General features: G+C 36.2%; 1 long non-coding RNA gene across 1 annotated transcript; it reads left to right on the top strand.

The window, feature by feature from the left end:
- Positions 1-1,142: 1,142 nt before the first annotated feature.
- Positions 1,143-17,961, top strand: LOC113317700. Its single transcript, XR_003343869.1, has 2 exons — positions 1,143-1,662; positions 17,567-17,961. It is a non-coding gene; the product is annotated as an uncharacterized LOC113317700 (long non-coding RNA).
- The last annotated feature ends 63 nt before the right edge of the window (positions 17,962-18,024 follow it).

The raw sequence follows: 18,024 nt of genomic DNA, 5'->3' as shown, positions 1-18,024 counted from the left end.
GGAGATGTAGACATCAGAGGGGAAGTATCTAATGATATGATGTCGACATCAGGGGGAGTGTCTGTTGAACTATTTTTCCCTTCACCGATTTTATTTTGTCCCAATGGGTTTTGTTACTCGGTAAGGTTTTTAATGAGACAACAACAACACCATGGTTATGACTCCCCGGTTGAGATTATCTTTTTCCTACAGGGTTTTTACGTTTAAGCAATAAGAGAAGTGGTCAACCTTCATGGAGCAACTTTACAAAGGCTTAACACGTTGTACTCTTTTCCCTTCGTCAAGGTTTTCTGCCACTGGGTTTTTCCTTTTCAAGGTTTTAATGAGGCAACACATTTGGAGTTCCATTGTTGAACTGCATAAGGGGGAGTGTTAAAGGGTCTATGCCCATGGATGTGCGGTCCAAAGAGATCTCTGATCAATATAGAATTCTTCTCTTTGTCTGCCTCTTTCCCTTTCCCTGCATTTTATACTACAAAACTAACCTAAATCTAATTAATTAATAATATGATTTCAGGCGAATTTCCTCTGTTTTGGTTAAAAGTTGAATCAAGCTCTCTTCCTTGAGCTTCTGGCCCCACCAGAGAATATTTAGACCAATAAAATCTTATGAGAAAATTTAGACCAATAAGTAATAAGAGTTTCAGGCCCCACCACCAAATAATTTCTTAAGTAAAAAAAATAATAATTTATTTAAAAAGAATCTTACCGGCCCACCCGAAAATAATTCACGGGTAAAAAAAAATACCATGAGTAAAAGAATCTATCTTTTCTCTACAAAACATTTAGGACCGTGCAACGCACGGGCGCAACAAATATATATATCCCAAACTGTTACAGGGCCCATGAATGTGCGGTCCTAAAAGATAATCTTTTGGTATTCCATGTTCCATGTATATAAAGTATTTATCTATGTAACTATACTAACTCTATTCAACGGAAAATCATTCTCTTTGTGTCTCTTTTACTTTTCTCTATATTTCTCCTTCAAAATGTTATCATGCACCAGCTCTCCCCGCCGCTAAATGATTAATTTTTTTTTTTGTTCTCATCAATCGGTATCTCGGAAGCATATTATAGACTGATTTTATTTAGGGATTTACGGATCTAGATTTTGATCCTAGCCAAATCCGTGGAACCAAATCCGTGTTAGAATAGAAAATCTCCCGTTGGCGATATGGAGAAGAAATTCCGTGAAAGAAAACCTTCTGTTGATGGATCTGATCTCGTATGAAAACCCAATCTGTCTGCGTTCTCCTGTTCCTGGTGAAAACGCGTCTGTTTGTGTTTCTCCGGCCCATGGATGAAATCCAATCTCGCCTGATTGGGTTCCGAGGTGCTTGCGTTCTCCTGTTTGGAAGAAATTGCAATCCCGTCTGTTCATGGCGGAATCAATAGCTAAGTTGGATCTACTTTGCCATTTTTTTTCTTCTTCTTTCCGTGTTTTTTTTTTATTTCATTTTCAGTAACTGCCCTATACCAAATCTAATGGAATAATTACTAATGGAATGATTATGGTTTGTATTATATTCCAATTTGGGATTTTTTGGCATGAAAATTGATGGAGAAAACGAGAAGTCCGTCTGCTGGTAAAGAGGAGAAGGAACGACTGAAAGTTTTTCCCCTGAAAATCCGATCCAAAACGGTCCGATCCAAAAAAAGGTAAATAATGATTTTCCTCCCCTTAATTCATCGTGTGTAGTCTGAATGTTATCAGTGACTTATCCTATTTGACGAATCCATATGTATTGTTCATTTGATTGATAGACAAAATTTAAGAATAAAAAAAATTGATTGACGTGATAAGATGCTAGGACTCACTATATAATATTTTGTCTTTTATAAACCGGAAATGCTATTCTGAGTCCTCTTTTTCGCCCTATTCTGCGCCCAATCCTATGTGGTTAGCTGACTCGTCAAATATCACGTGAATAGTACATTTTCTCTTTCTTGCGTATATTTTCCGGCTCTCATTTCCCTTCTTTCTTCCATGAAAACAGATCTTCCCATATTGAAAATCATTACATTTGATCTTTCTCTCTTATACTCCTAATTGAATTTGTTGCAAAGACCAAATTGAATGAATTGAAAACAGTAAGTTAACTCTTTAACCCATGACTCCAGAACACTTTTAGTTTATGGTGTTACTGGTTCAGATTTGGGATCTATACTTCAAATCTGATGATACTATTTGATAAACCAAAGCAAAGATATATCTAAAAAAGTTTTCTTTTTTTTCATAACAGCAACAGAGATTTGTATAGATATTTTTCAAAAAGAGAAAGAAGGAAGATGGAGAAAACTTAGACTAAGAAGTTTTGTAAACAAAAAAGAGAAAACGGAAAAACTCTTCTCCGCCCCCAATTAATAAAAGTCCCCCTCATCTTCTTCTTCTTTTCTCTTTATTCTCTGAAACAGATTATTCTGAGTTTGAAGAATTATAAAAATCCTATCTCTTAGTCACCATAATTCCCAATTAAATCAAAAAGAGCAATCAAATTTGAAAAGTCATAGCCTAAGATTCCAAGAACACTTGGCTTACTCTTTTTTCAAACCCAATTTTAATTTCCAGAACTTGTTTCTGTTTCTGTTTCAAAACCCTTCAATTCAAGTTTCCTCGAGAAGGATTGTTTGAGTTAAATATAAGGTTGATTAATTAATAATCACTGATTTAAATTTTTTAACAAATTAAGTTTTAAATACTGATTAGAAACATGAGTTTGATGTGAAAGATGAAATCAAAGGTGGGGTTTAGAACATTTCATGGGATAAACAGTTAGAAATCCATGAGATTTGATAATATCTTTTCATATTGGCTTCTAACCAAGGAACGGTGATTTTAATGGAATTTCACCATATTTGTCCATTAATGTGCAGTTAACTCAACACATAGAACACTTCATTTTTATTTATTTATTTTTTGAAGGGGAAAGGGCTCTAAAGAGCCCAACTTTATTAAACTACCTCAAAAATTGAGGTTTGCAGAGATACATGAAGGTGGAGAATTGGCATTCCACCAAATATTTACATTATCACGAAAAGCATGTTGGCATAATTCATGTGCCAGATTGTTTGCACTTTTGTGAACATGCTAAAATTTGATATCACCAAAAGAACTAGCTGCATCTTTGATTTTCTTCACTTCAGATCTGATTGACCATGGAATGTCTCTTGCATCTCCAAGGATAGCAGCAGTCACATTTGCTGCATCTCCCTTTATAATGATTCTCATGAAGTTATGTTTTAAACCAAGTTCAATTCCTAGCCTGCAAGCAATTGTTTCAGCCAGAAGAGATGAAGTGCAGTTAAAAGTTCTGGATACACAACCTAATAACCTTCCATTACAGTCTTGTGCAATCGCCCCCGCAACTCCATTATTGGGAATAAAAGCCGCATCTACATTAATCTTCACAAATGGGTGATCAGGAGGAGACCAAATCTGCACTGCAGTATCATGATTATCCACATTTCCTTTGAAGTTTTCCATACACACTACAAAATCTTGATCTACCTTCTTCAAAATATTGTTGAGAAGAAAATTTCCCTGCGAGAAAACCATGTCATTCCTAGTCTTCAAGATATTTCAAAGAATACACATTCTTTTAACAAAGTCTTGCACTGAGTTATCTTCTATCCACTTTCTGATAATTTCCATAACATTAAAATCTTGAAATAACAACACAGATGATAATCCTGCGGCATCGAAAACCATTTTTGTTCTTTCACAAACAAAGAGTAAATGAAGTAAAGATTCATCTTTTTTCCCACACAGCGTGCAATCTGTACTAATATGAGGCATAAATCTAGCAATATTTGATTTAACCTCCACACCATTATTCAAGACTTTCCAAATGAAAATTAACATCTTTGGTATAATGAACGAAAATGACCACAACTTCTTCCATGGAAAGGAACTAAACTCGGAAGAAGTAGGATGGTTATTCATAAGCTGTTTATAACAAGATTTCGTAGAAAATTTCCCTGACGGGGTACATTTCAACACCAAAGTATCCTTAGAATTATCATCTTGACAGTAAGAATATATGATTCAATAAATCCAAATTCCAATCTCCAGAGTTAGGCAGTATTAAATCAGATACCTTGTTGACATGAAGCTGTAAATCAATAGGCTTTGAAATAATGTGGTTCATTATCTGTGGAACCCAAGGGTTATCCCAGATATTAACATCCCTTCCATTAGAGATTTGACACAGTACATTATTCAAGAGATATTGCCTTACCTCTAATAAGCTACTCCAAATTGATGAACAAATATTTGGCTCTGAAGTTGTCCAAAAAGAATCCTCGTGAATGTATTTTGCTGCTAATAGCTTTACCCATATCGCATCCTCATTTTCCAGAAATCTCCATGCTAGTTTACAAACCAAGGATATATTCATCAACTCCATATTTCGAATCCCCAGACCTCGATCTTCTTTGCTTAGAAATACCTTCGACCAGTTGAAAAAGTGTAACTTTTTCTCATCAGTGGAATGACCCCACCAGAAACATCTCATGATCTTATCAATTTCTGGTGTAACTCCTTTAGGAAGAAGGCACATTCCCATATAGTATATAGGAATTGAGGAGAGGCTAGTTTTTAACAAAATAGTTCTTCCAGCCATATTTGTATAGTGAAACCTCCTACCTAGCAATCTAGAATTGAATTTATCAACAAGATAATCAAAACTAGCAATCGTATAATCTGATTTTAAAGGATAAATCCCAAGATACTTATCATCATCAACCATTTCTCTTACTCCCGGATCTTGAATGGTTGTTTGTCTCCTTAGATCAGAGATTTCTTTGCTGAAATAAATTGCAGATTTATTGTAGTTTGTCAGTTGACCTGACATAAAAGCATACTGATGTAGCAATTTCTTCAGGTTGAGCACATTAATTCTGGAGTGTTCACCAAAGAAGAATAGGTCATCAGCGAACATCAAATGGGTAATTGTTGGTGCCCATCGATTGATTTTATACCCTTGGTACAAGCCTTGATTCTCAAATTGATTCATCATTAAGGAGAGGCCTTGAGAGCAGATAATGAATAAAGTAGGCGATAAGGGACACCCTTGTCGTATGCCTCTTTCACTCTTGAAGAATCCTTGAGGAGAGCCATTGATATTAACCGAAAAAGAAGTAGTCATCACACATGGCATGATTAAAGAATGAGCTTTTCCAGAGATTCCCATAACATTAAGCATATCCCCAAGAAACTTCCAGTTTACACGATCATAAGCCTTAACCATGTCCACCTTCAACGCAAAATTCCCATTATCAGCTCTAGAATTATTCATGGAATGAAGTAATTCTTTTGCGATGACAATGTTATCCAAAACCTGTCTTCCAGGTACAAATGCACTTTGTGACCAAGATATAAATTCTTCTAGATATGGCTTGATTCTATTTGATAGAATTTTGGCTACGATCTTATGCAATACATTGCAGAGAGATATGAGACAATAATCTGATGGAGTTGTTGGATTCTTTATCTTTGGAATCAAAGTAATGTTAGTGTGATCCAATAAATCAGAAAAAGCAGCATACTGAAAGATTTCTTTTATTAATTTGAAAACATGATTACATACTGTACCCCAACATTTCTTATAGAAAACTGGAGAATAACCATATGCTCCTGGAGATGTAAAGGATCCCATCTTTGATATTACAACCCAAATTTCCTCCATTGACGGAATTCTGCACAACTCATCATTGTCTAAATTGGACACTGCCTGACCTTGAATACTGAATTGAGGTGGATCTGCAGTAGATGAATCTTGAAATATAGACTTGAAGTGTTGTATAAGGTCTCGAGAAATTTCACTTTGATCAGAAGTCCATGTTTGATCATTCTTCAATAAATGACTTGTAGTATTCTTCCTCCGCCTCTGTTGAACTGAAAGATGAAAATGTCTCGTGTTTCTATCACCACTTTTTCCCCATTGCTGTTTCATTCTTTGATCCCAGTAAGTAGCCTCCATAATCAAATATTCATTAAGATGAGCCATCACCAATTTTTCTTTTTGAATATTTTCAGCAGAAGGACGCCAAGATTGAATTCTCAGTAATTTTGACTTCAAGACCGATATTTTATGTTTGATGCAGCCAATTATTCTTATACTCCACTCAATAAGAAAGGAACCGAGTTTTCTTAATTTTGATTGGAAGTCTTCTTCATCGTCTTGAGACCAGCAATCATTTACCTTCTGAAGAAATTCAGGATGTGTAAGCCAATGAGCTTCAAACTTGTAATTTGGTGGCGCTCTTGCAATGTTTCCACACGTATTTAACAGAATTGGGGCGTGGTTACTCGCGATTCTTGGCAGATGAAATACTGCAGCATTATGGAAACCTATACACCATTCAGGATTTGCCAAAAACTCTGTCAAGACGCTGCCTTATCAAACCTTCAATATCTCTGCCATTTGTCCATGTATATGCCAGACCCTTATAACCCAAATCAATGATTCATTTGAATGAAGTCATTAAAATATGAGATATTAGAATTTAAAACCGGAAAACCACCAAACTTCTCATCCGTAGAAACAGTGGCATTGAAATCTCCCATAAAACACTTAGGACCAGTGAACCGTTGAGCATATGTAGTCATGTTCTGCCAGAATTCAGATCTGTGTGCTACAACAGGAGGACCATATATGCAGAATAAATGCCAAGAATCTCTTCCATTACCATTTTGAACTGAGGCATGGATAAAAGTTAGAAGACTGAGAGACTATTTCAATGTTTATATCATCTTTCCAAAGCAACCAAATACCACCACTTCTTCCCACAGACGCAACAATACAATGATTTTGAAAACCAAATTGAGATACACGATGTAATGCAACTTGTTCAAATATTTTTGTTCCAGATAGAAATAAGATAGATGGATCAGTACCTTTGAGGAATGTTTTCAACGCTCTTATTGTTGAGGGATTCCCCAAACCCCAACAATTCCATGCCAAGATTAACATTTGTCACGCGGCTGTTGAGGATTTGCCGCCTTACCATAAAATGAACCAGTGCCATTCTTCTTAGCATATTTTGAACGTGGAGAGTTCCTGATAATGTAAGATTCCTCTTGCATTCTTTTTTGTGATCTGTTGTCTAAGTAATTATCTATTTCAGGAAGTTGATTATTACCAATTTGTAGCCTTGCACCCACAGCAGAAGGTTTAGCAACTACTTTTTTTGGAGGGTATTGTATCAAAGAAAAACTTTGTTTACTTTTCTCGATAGCAGTACGGCTTGAAGTTTCCCGGTAAAGAATTAATTCTGAATTCCATATACTCCTTTCAGCCACAGCCATGTGATCGCTGTCGTATGCGTCAAAAATAAATTACTTTCTCACTACTCAAAATATAAAATATAGTAAGGGTAAGAAAGGATCGTTCCCACAGAGAGGATCTAGGTTGTCCAGTTGTTTCGGTTTCCTATATAAACAAGGGGGGATTTTCTGATTTTTATAATCTAAAAGTAAAATAAAAGCAAACAAAACAAATAAAGCGAAGCAAACACGCAAATCAAGATGTAAAGAAATTGATTAAGGATCCGTTTTCATCCACAAACATGTTTTTCAACAATAACTAGAATTGATATTTAATCTCAATTTTTATCAAAGGCCCTAGGATACCTTGATCGCAAGAATATCCCGCTAATTTCCTCTTATCATCAACAAACACATTAAAAGATGCGAATATGAATTCTACCTAAGAGAACAACCTAACGTGTAAAAGCACTATCAAGTTTAATTCCCTAGATGCACTAAGTTTTATGAAATCAGGCCAATCAAAGCAATCGAACGTGTAAAAGCACTAATCCGATTTAACAAAGGTTATGACTCACATGTGACTATTAGGATGTATCACTACAGGCAATAATCACAATTACGCTACTTGTATTCAAGGTGTATCACGTTTACGTATAATAAACCCTAAACTAGCAATAGATATGATTACGAGTTCTACCAATTTGCAACTTGAAGAAACTAACAATCAATCATACATGCGATATTTCTAGTGAATCATAATCGATAATTGTGAGACAAAACTAATTTATTGAACAAAACCCATGTTTGGAAATTCAACTTATTCCTTAACCAATAATAAAAACTAGCTCATGTTAATGGAGTTCATAACAAGGATAAAGAGAAGAGTTTCCATGTCTAAACCCTAGAACAAAAGTAGAGAAGAAGATAATCCCTCCTGGAGATCTTTTATTTCTGTTCTTCCACCAACCGCATAAGTTATCTATAGCTCAGGCCCACAAATAAGAGCCCAAGTCCATCTGAGTATGCTACTGGATCAGTGAGTCAACTCGTCTAAATCAAGTTCCAGACCAATTCCGGCCCTTCATTCACAAACCCATCAAATTCCTGGCAGCAACAACTCATCCTGCAATCAAACAAACAAACAGATGCCAGCAAATGTATACTTCTACAACTCTACCTCCCTTGTCTCAGTTGCAACACACTATATTGATTCCACCAGGCCTGCAATTCAAGCTCGACATATTCATTCTTTCATGTCATACTAACATAACTCAGCTGCAACCAAGCCAACAGCACCAACTTGCAACATTCCTAGCACAATCATTCAGCTATCTCGCTTTAGTCCCTTATAAACCGCACTGCAACTGCAATTGCTTTCTCTTGTCAGCACCATCACCTGCAACCTGAGCTTACAACCACCAGTGCATCCCGTACCTTCTTCTTAACACCACAAACAACTTGAATTGTACTTGTTAACAACACAACATCACCCTTTGGGCCATCTCCACTTCAACAGTAAACACCAGCTTTACTGATTTCCTTGTACTTTGAGTTCCCTGCAATCTCAATGCCCAACTCCATTGCAGACTCAAATCATTCACTGCACAACTCACAGTTCATTTGCAAATTCATTACAGCAATTCAATATCATTGTTCCCATTAAGTCACCTGCAATCTCAGCTTCAGTCTCAGGACAACCACTAACACCTCCTTGTACAATTCCAAATGCATCTCATCTTCCACATTCCCAGTTCAAACACCTGATTCTTTGCTTCAGCACAATGAATCAATGCACCTGCAATGTCTATTCTTTCATTCCTAGCTTCTCAGCTCTTCAGTTCTTATCTGAATCTCCCCATCAGAATTCAAGTTCTTCTTGAGATTCAAAAGTTGGTCTTGTTCAAAACCTCAACTGATAAGCAATTGAACGCAAACCCTTAACAGCAGTATCTTGTCACCATGAGTTCTATCATCAATTCGGGCAAAACCCATCTTATTCTCTGCCAAATTAACCCATTTTTTCATTTTCATTCAGATTCAAATCCTCATTTAATCATCATCTTCTTATGCCATTAAAATCAACAGCAGATCCCCTTTCTTCGATTCTCGTCTTAGATCCATCTTCAATTCATAAACCCATCTGAAATCCACCAGTTTCTGTTTCTCTCAGCATCAAACCCTAATTCTTCTTCTCTGAATCCGACAGCAACAACATTTCTTCACTCATCGAATTCATCACTCAAACCTCAGTTTCAAATCAAAATCACCAGATCCAATCCCTTCTCTATTTCCTTGAGTTACTCTCTTGACAACGCCATCAATTTCGATCCAGATTCTCACCACTGCTTCCATCTCAGACAGCACTGCAGCCTCACCATTTTCTTTTTCTGACTTTCCGAATAATGATAATGAGAAGAGAAAATACATTTGTTTTCTGGGATAGGTAATGATAAGAACTGTTATAGGCACCCAGCAGATTAATATAGGCCAACAAAAATGTTGTTGTAGGCAGGTGGCTATCCTTTATCCTCCACTGCGCTCCCAATAACATGTGCACAAGAAATGATGCTTTCGCTCTTCTTGCTTCAAATGTACGATTTCTCCTTCTTTTGCTTCAAATGACTCCAAAGCGCCTAAAAGCTCAAAACAAATGTAAAATACATAATTCACACGAAAAAATTGCAAAGAAAGCATAAACTGTAGATAATAAATAAGGTGTTTACGACACCTATCAAATTCCCCCACACTTGGACTTTGCTAGTCCTCGAGCAAATCAAACAAAATAAATTCTAAAACATACATACAACTCAGTCTCGTCGAGCCTACGATCACTTTTAGCATAAATAACAAGCCTTTGAACCCTTAGGTGTCCCAAGTGTACGAGTTATACTCTCGTGAAGGTTTACAAGAGGTTTGCCTACAAAACCTATATTTCCAACTCCATCTACCTGTGACAAATCCATGAATGAATCCAAAATGGTTGCAAGAGGAAGTACCTTGTTATGAATCCAAATTAATATATATAGATTAAGCTCTGTTAAGAAAGTCGAACAAGCCACAATCTCGGAAACTAACGAACCACAATCACATATGAATAGATAAAGAAGATGGAAATATATATAGATGGTTGCGATGTCTACTAAAGTGATCGATGTTTCCCATATCTGTCTGAAGGTCGCCGCCAATGATGAACCTATGAATCCTATTGGATTGAGCTACTGGTCTGAATTCTAATATCAACACACTGGCATATACAAGGGAACCAACAGTTAATAATCTTAAATTTAGATCGACTCACTGGCAAATACAAGGGAACCAGGAGTCGATTTTATTGCACCATAACCATTTTTTTTTTTTTTGATATCATGATTGGATCTTGTGGATCCAAGTGCATGTTTCTTGTCAGCAGATTACATGATAGTTCCCTTGGATCCTGCACTCCACGCTTGCTTAGGCGACGGAGACAGGGAGAACACACACATATTGCTTTATCCGAGTGTCATATTTATTCCTTTTGGTCAATTGGTCGGTTTTTTTTTTTGTGTAACTCAATCACTCTATTTCATCCTAGCAGTGATAACAATTCGATGTTCGTGACCCACCAAATCACAAAGATATAACATAAAGTTTGCAAAAGTAAAAACAGAAAGTGATATGGTGATATTCCGAGATATGGTAACAACTTTCATATTATTTCTAACACTTGAATAATTCTGTCCCTTGAAGTTAATGGGTTCCTCAACTCCCGCAACCGAAACGGTTTCATCCACATAGATTGGTAGTGTCATCCTAAAGGCACATCCTTTTTTTTATTTTTTATATCCAAAAGCAAAAACTAACAAAGCTAAAAACTCTATATGAGAAAACACTCCCCCCACACTTAAACTTTACATTGTCCTCAATGTAAATTAAGTCATCCAAAGTAAGATTTAAGATGAGAAATTCATAACATGATATATATACACAATAAAATGCATAATAAAAACTCATACTCCAACTCATAGCTATGTCTGAACAATAGAAGATAAACACAAAACAAGCTATTTAGTTGGCATCTCATCCCAACTCAGCCAATATATATACCTCATTGTTAAGAAAAAATTCCATCTACTTAGAAAAGCTAGTGTTTATTCTAAATTGTTCAAAAATCTCTAAAAGTTGGAGTTTTGAAATGAAAATATCCAAAATAAGAAAATAAAGATAAAAGACTTAAAAAGAATAAAAATAAAAAGATAGAGATAGATACACAAAACCAGTGGGTTGCCTCCCATTTAGCGCTTGGTTTAAAGTTGTCAGCCCAACTTGCAAGACGAATCCCCCATACACCAATAATCTGAAAAGTTGGGGATCCTCCCATAGAACCTGTTTTGGAAACACTTGCTTCACACAAATATTAGTAACATAAAACAGAAACGAAGCTATTAACCGATAAAAGCTTCCCCCACACTTATTCTTGTCCACACTTGGAAGTGTATAAAGAACATAAAAATCAAGAACTTCTATGGTTTCTTTTTTGCAAACATCCATAGTATGAGAATCAAATGTTTCTAATGGCGGAAATCGAGAAATAACGTCATTCAACAATATTCTCGAAGCACATACATTCAAACCAATAAGAGGTAAAGGAGAAGAAACACTAGGCAAAGGGTTAGAAAACCTTGCACAATCTCTTGTAGCACGGAATCCTCTTCATCCTTGAAAAATTTAAGTGAACTATTCACCTCTTGCATATCATGGTCCTCTATCAAACCTTGCAACCATTCTTCGTCCGTTTCTGCCTTAACCAAAATCTCGGCATCAACATCTTCATTACAATCCTTTGCAAGCTCAATTGGGTCTTCCACAATATTGGTCATATCGGTTTCATTCTCAACACACTCCTCTTCGTTGTAAGGAACATACTCTTTTGCGGATCCAAATTTTATTATAAGAAACTTTTTTAGAACACTAAAAAATGCAGCATCCTCAAGCTCCACCCTTTGAATAGGCTCTTGATCATTATTAAGATCAATGCTTGAGTAATCTACACAAGTGTCATCATAGTCCTTTAAATCTTCATCTTGATGCCAGAATTCCATTGTATACCTTTGGGTAATGTCACCATGAGTTGCTTCAAACGACGTATCTTCATAATCATCGTCAATTTCATAACTAACATAAGATTGGTTGTCGCTGAATTTAGTGTTGCTAACCTCAAACTCATCCTTTTGAATAGGCGAATGATCATTATTAAGATCAAGAGTTGAGTTAGCTACACAATTATCAACGAAAGTCCCCAAAGGTTGGCCTTTTTCAACATTAGCATCAATCAAATATTCATCACACCCCACAGGCACATTAGAATAATTATTGCTTTGAAAACAAAATTCTTCTTCATACCTTTCTTCCTTGTATTCATCAATGCTTCTTCATAAGATAGCCATACCTTCACGAAGTTCTTGGAGTTGCTCGTTTGTAGCCTCTTTATCTTTTTGAAACTCTTGTCGTAAAAAGTTGGAAAAGTTGTCTAACAAGTTAGAGACTTGTTGTTCACGAGCATAAGAATCCTCCAATCCTTGTGGTTGTTCACACACGTACCCGTCATAAGGTTGTTGATATGTATGAGGACCACAATATTCCGTATGATATTGATCATAGCCAATAAATTGGTTTTGATTATACCCATGGAATGGTTGGAAGTTTCCATATTGTTGAGGTTGTTGAAAACCGTATCCGTCATTCCAATATGCTCAGTCCATAGAAATTGGTACCTGAAACACGATTCTCAAAACAAGGTTAACAATTGGAAAATAAAAAAAAAACAAAAACAAAACTAAAAAAAAACAAAAAAAAGAAACCAAAAACAAGTGACAACCGCTGCCTCCCCGGCAGCGGCGCCAAAATTTGATCGCTGTCGTATGCGTCAAAAATAAATTACTTTCTCACTACTCAAAATATAAAATATAGCAAGGGTAAGAAAGGATCGTTCCCACAGAGAGGATCTAGGTTGTCAAGTTGTTTCGGTTTCCTATATAAACAAGGGGGATTTTCTGATTTTTATAATCTAAAAGTAAAATAAAAGCAAACAAAACAAATAAAGCGAAGCAAACACGCAAATCAAGATGTAAAGAAATTGACTAAGGATCCGTTTTCATCCACAAACATGTTTTTCAACAATAACTAGAATTGATATTTAATCTCAATTTTTACCAAAGGCCATAGGATACCTTGATCGCAAGAATATCCCGCTAATTTCATCTTATCATCAACAAACACATTAAAAGATGCGAATATGAATTCTACCTAAGAGAACAACCTAACGTGTAAAAGCACTATCAAGTTTAATTCCCTAGATGCACTAAGTTTTATGAAATCAGGCCAATCAAAGCAATCAAACGTGTAAAAGCACTAATTCGATTTAACAAAGGTTATGACTCACATGTGACTATTAGGATGTATCACTACAAGCAATAATCACAATTACGCTACTTGTATTCAAGGTGTATCACGTTTACGTATAATAAACCCTAAACTAGCAATAAATATGATTACGAGTTCTACCAATTTGCAACTTGAAGAAACTAACAATCAATCATACATGCGATATTTCTAGTGAATCATAATCGATAATTGTGAGACAAAACTAATTTATTGAACAAAACCCATGTTTGGAAATTCAACTTATTCCTTAACCAATAATAAAAACTAGCTCATGTTAATGGAGTTCATAACAAGGATAAAGAGAAGAGTTTCCATGTCTAAACCCTAGAACAAAAGTAGAGAAGAATATAATCCCTCCTGGAGATCTTTTATTTCTGTTCTTCCACCAACCGCATAAGTTATCTATAGCTCAGGCCCACAAATAAGAGCCCAAGTCCATCTGAGTATGCTACTGGATCAGTGAGTCAACTCGTCTAAATCAAGTTCCAGACCGATTTCGGCCCTTCATTCACAAACCCATCAAATCCCTGGCAGCAACAACTCATCCTGCAATCAAACAAACAAACAAACAGATGCCAGCAAATGTATACTTCTACAACTCTACCTCCATTGTCTCAGTTGCAACACACTATATTGATTCCACCAGGCCTGCAATTCAAGCTCGACATATTCATTCTTTCATGTCATACTAACATAACTCAGCTGCAACCAAGCCAACAACACCAACTTGCAACATTCCTAGCACAATCATTCAGCTATCTCGCTTCAGTCCCTTGTAAACAGCACCGCAACTGCAATTGCTTTCTCTTGTCAGCACCATCACCTGCAACCTGAGCTTACAAACACCAGTGCATCCCGTACCTTCTTTCTAACACCACAAACAACTTGAACTGTATTTGTTAACAGCACAACATCACCCTTTGGGCCATCTCCACTTCAACAGTAAACACCAGCTTTACTGATTTCCTTGTACTTTGAGTTCCCTGCAATCTCAATGCCCAACTCCATTGCAGACTCAAATCATTCACTGCACAGCTCACAGTTCATCTGCAAATTCATTACAGCAATTCAATATCATTATTCCCATTAAGTCACCTGCAATCTCAGCTTCAGTTCCAGGACAACCACCAACACCTCCTTGTATAGTTTCAAAAGCATCTCATCTTCCTCATTCCCAGTTCAAACACCCGATCCTTTGCTTCAGCACAATGAATCAATGTACCTGCAATGTCCATTCTTTCATTCCTAGCTTCTCAGCTCTTCAGTTCTTATCTGAATCTCCCCATCAGAATTCAAGTTCTTCCTGAGATTCAAAACTTGTTATTGTTCAAAACCTCAACTGATAAGCAATTGAACGCAAACCCTTAACAACAACATCTTGTCACCATGAGTTCTATCATCAATTCGGGAAAAACCCATCTTATTCTCTGCCAAATTAACCCATTCTGTCATTTCCATTCAGATTCAAATCCTCATTTAATCATCATCTTCTTCTGCCATTAAAATCAACAGCAGATCCCCTTTCTTCGATTCTCGTCTTCAGATCCATCTTCAATTCATAAACCCATCTGAAATCCACCAGTTTCTGTTTCTCTCAGCATCGAACCCTAATTCTTCTTCTCTGAATCCGACAGCAACAACATTTCTTCACTCATCGAATTCATCACTCAAACCTCAGTTTCAAATCAAAATCACCAGATCCAATCCCTTCTCTATTTCCTTGAGTTACTCTCTTGACATCGCCATCAATATCGATCCAGATGCTTACCACTGCTTCCATCTCAGACAGCACTGCAGCCTCACCATTTTCTCTCTCTGAATTTCCGAATAATGATAATGAGAAGAGAAAATACATTTGTTTTCAGGGATAGGTAATGATAAGAATTGTTATAGGCACCCAACAGATTAATATAGGCCAACAAAAATGTTGTTGTAGGTAGGTGGCTATCCTTTATCCTCCACTGCGCTCCCAATAACATGTGCACAAGAAATGATGCTTTCGCTCTTCTTGCTTCAAATGTACGATTTCTTCTTCTTTTGCTTCAAATGACTCCAAAGCGCCTAAAAGCTCAAAACAAATGTAAAATACATAATTCACACGAAAAAATAGCAAAAAAAGCATAAACTATAGATAATAAATAAGGTGTTTACGACACCTATCACCATGTCATCCACATGAATTTACTGAATATTCTTGCCATAGTATAGTCAGTCCTTGTATTTTGAGAATATCCTGCTTCAATTGATGTGGAGATTCGAGGACGCATCTGTTCATCCCTATGTTCTCCAATTTTTACTTTTCCCCTCGGATCACGGTTAACTGAGGAAGATGCTATATTCTCCCGAATGTTGTTTGCTTGACAGTTGCTTGAGTTAGATTTCTCGTAGTGGATATCATCCACTACGAAAATATCTTTAAACACCGGTATTTCTTGCTCCGCTTCTGCCAGAAACACATATGGTTGACTTATAAGTTGGCTTCACTAACTCCAATGCTTGTTCCAGTAAATGTGGCGGAAATGTATTATAAACATGATTCTTGTAGAAACTAACTTTAGGGCACATCTTCATTCAGTGACCAATGAAACCACAGAATAAACAGAACCTAGGAAGACGCTCATATCTCAATTCAAGAGCATAATCAGGTTTCCCCCGGGAGAGCAAAAGGAATAGCTTTTGGAAGAGGATGATTGAGAGAAATATGTGTGTTGGATTTAGCAAATTTTACCCATGATGTACATTCATAAGTTGCAATCGGTCTTGTCGCTCCAATCTGAGACATTAAGTCATAAACATACAGAGAACACATATTTTCAACCGGAAAACCATGAATTTGGATTCCCAACTCTACCGATTCGAATTTGTATTCTTCAGGTAACTTGTCTGGAATGCATCTCTCCAAAGCAAATAGATCATCCTTTATAATCCATGGTATGCCTTGAATTATCAAGGAGGCATCAGCTTCTGATTCAAACTTGATGATGTAGGTATCATCAGTAAAGACTGCGACATAAAAAACTTGATTGGTTTTCCAGATTTTGTTTAGAGTTTCACGGACTGTTTTGATAGTAAAGGATTTGGGGGATATGATTTTCAAGATTAGACAATTTTGATATCTTATCTTGGTTCCTGGGAAGTTGGCATCGGACGATTCTTGTGAAAGTAGGTTAGCAAATTGTTGTAGCAGGTCAGAAGACGATGGATTAGAAGGTATATTACGTTCTGAGTGAGACATGATGAATGATGTAAATAATTGAAAGAGAATAAATCTTAAAGGCTATAAAAAGGTTATCAAAGAAACCTATTGTGAGTAGTTATGGGCAGTTGTGAGCAGTTCAACTGAAGATTTTGAGACTTATAACCGTAAAGAGAAACTGCAGTTAAAACATAAACAAATGGTTGATGAATAGAAAAGACGATTGATGAATAAAAAAGGATAAAAATGGATAGTTATCTACAAACTATCTTCACTCAGGAGAACTAAAATTGATTCACATTCTGATTCAAGGTTGAATCAGTAATGTAATGCAACTATTATTAGTTGAAGATAGGTTTCAGAAGTAAGATACTATTTTGGCTATGAAGTGCAGAGTACTTGTACCGATATAATGTTTTTGGTGAAAACAAACAAATTTGACGATGATTACATTGATTAATTAATTGATGAACTGTTGATGATTATAAAATGATTGCAAAGTGATTGAATAATGATTGCTAATGATTAAACCATTTGGAATTTGGACAAAATCAATGAAATCATGAAGAATTTTCGAAATTCTCAAAGAGTTGCATAGAGGAGAGAGAAAAACTGCATCATCGAGCTTACAATTGTTATCAACGAACACTTCATGTTAAGTTAAATTTTGATTGCAGACATTAAGGATGAACTGATGAAGATGAAGAAGAGAGAATATAAGAACAAAGAGAGAAGAGAGCACGTGATTCTTCAACCACGTGGGTCGTTGGTTGGTTCTTTTGTTAACAACCAAGCTAACACGTCACCTTGGGCGCAAAATGGGGCGTTATTGAGGGCGCCGTGTAGCATTGCCGTTTATAAACAAAGCTACCCACATCCACATGTTCCGTGTATTCTCTGTTTTCTAAGGGCATGTAAGTATCACTCGATTATGTACATGCGTATGTGAAAATCACTCCATATCAGTCCATCTCATCAAATGCTTTATCCATGACTCTTTTATTATTTTTTGGTCATCATATGTTAAACTCTATACTATTAGAATATATATAGAGGTCATTCACCAAGTCTTGTTTTTGTGTGCACTGCCTATTTGTTATCGAATGCTTTATCACAAAAATGATCTTTCTATATT

Source organism: Papaver somniferum, chromosome 10 (assembly GCF_003573695.1).
Source record: "Papaver somniferum cultivar HN1 chromosome 10, ASM357369v1, whole genome shotgun sequence".
Classification (NCBI taxonomy): Eukaryota; Viridiplantae; Streptophyta; class Magnoliopsida; order Ranunculales; family Papaveraceae; genus Papaver; species Papaver somniferum.
This window is presented reverse-complemented; position numbering and strand designations above follow the sequence as displayed.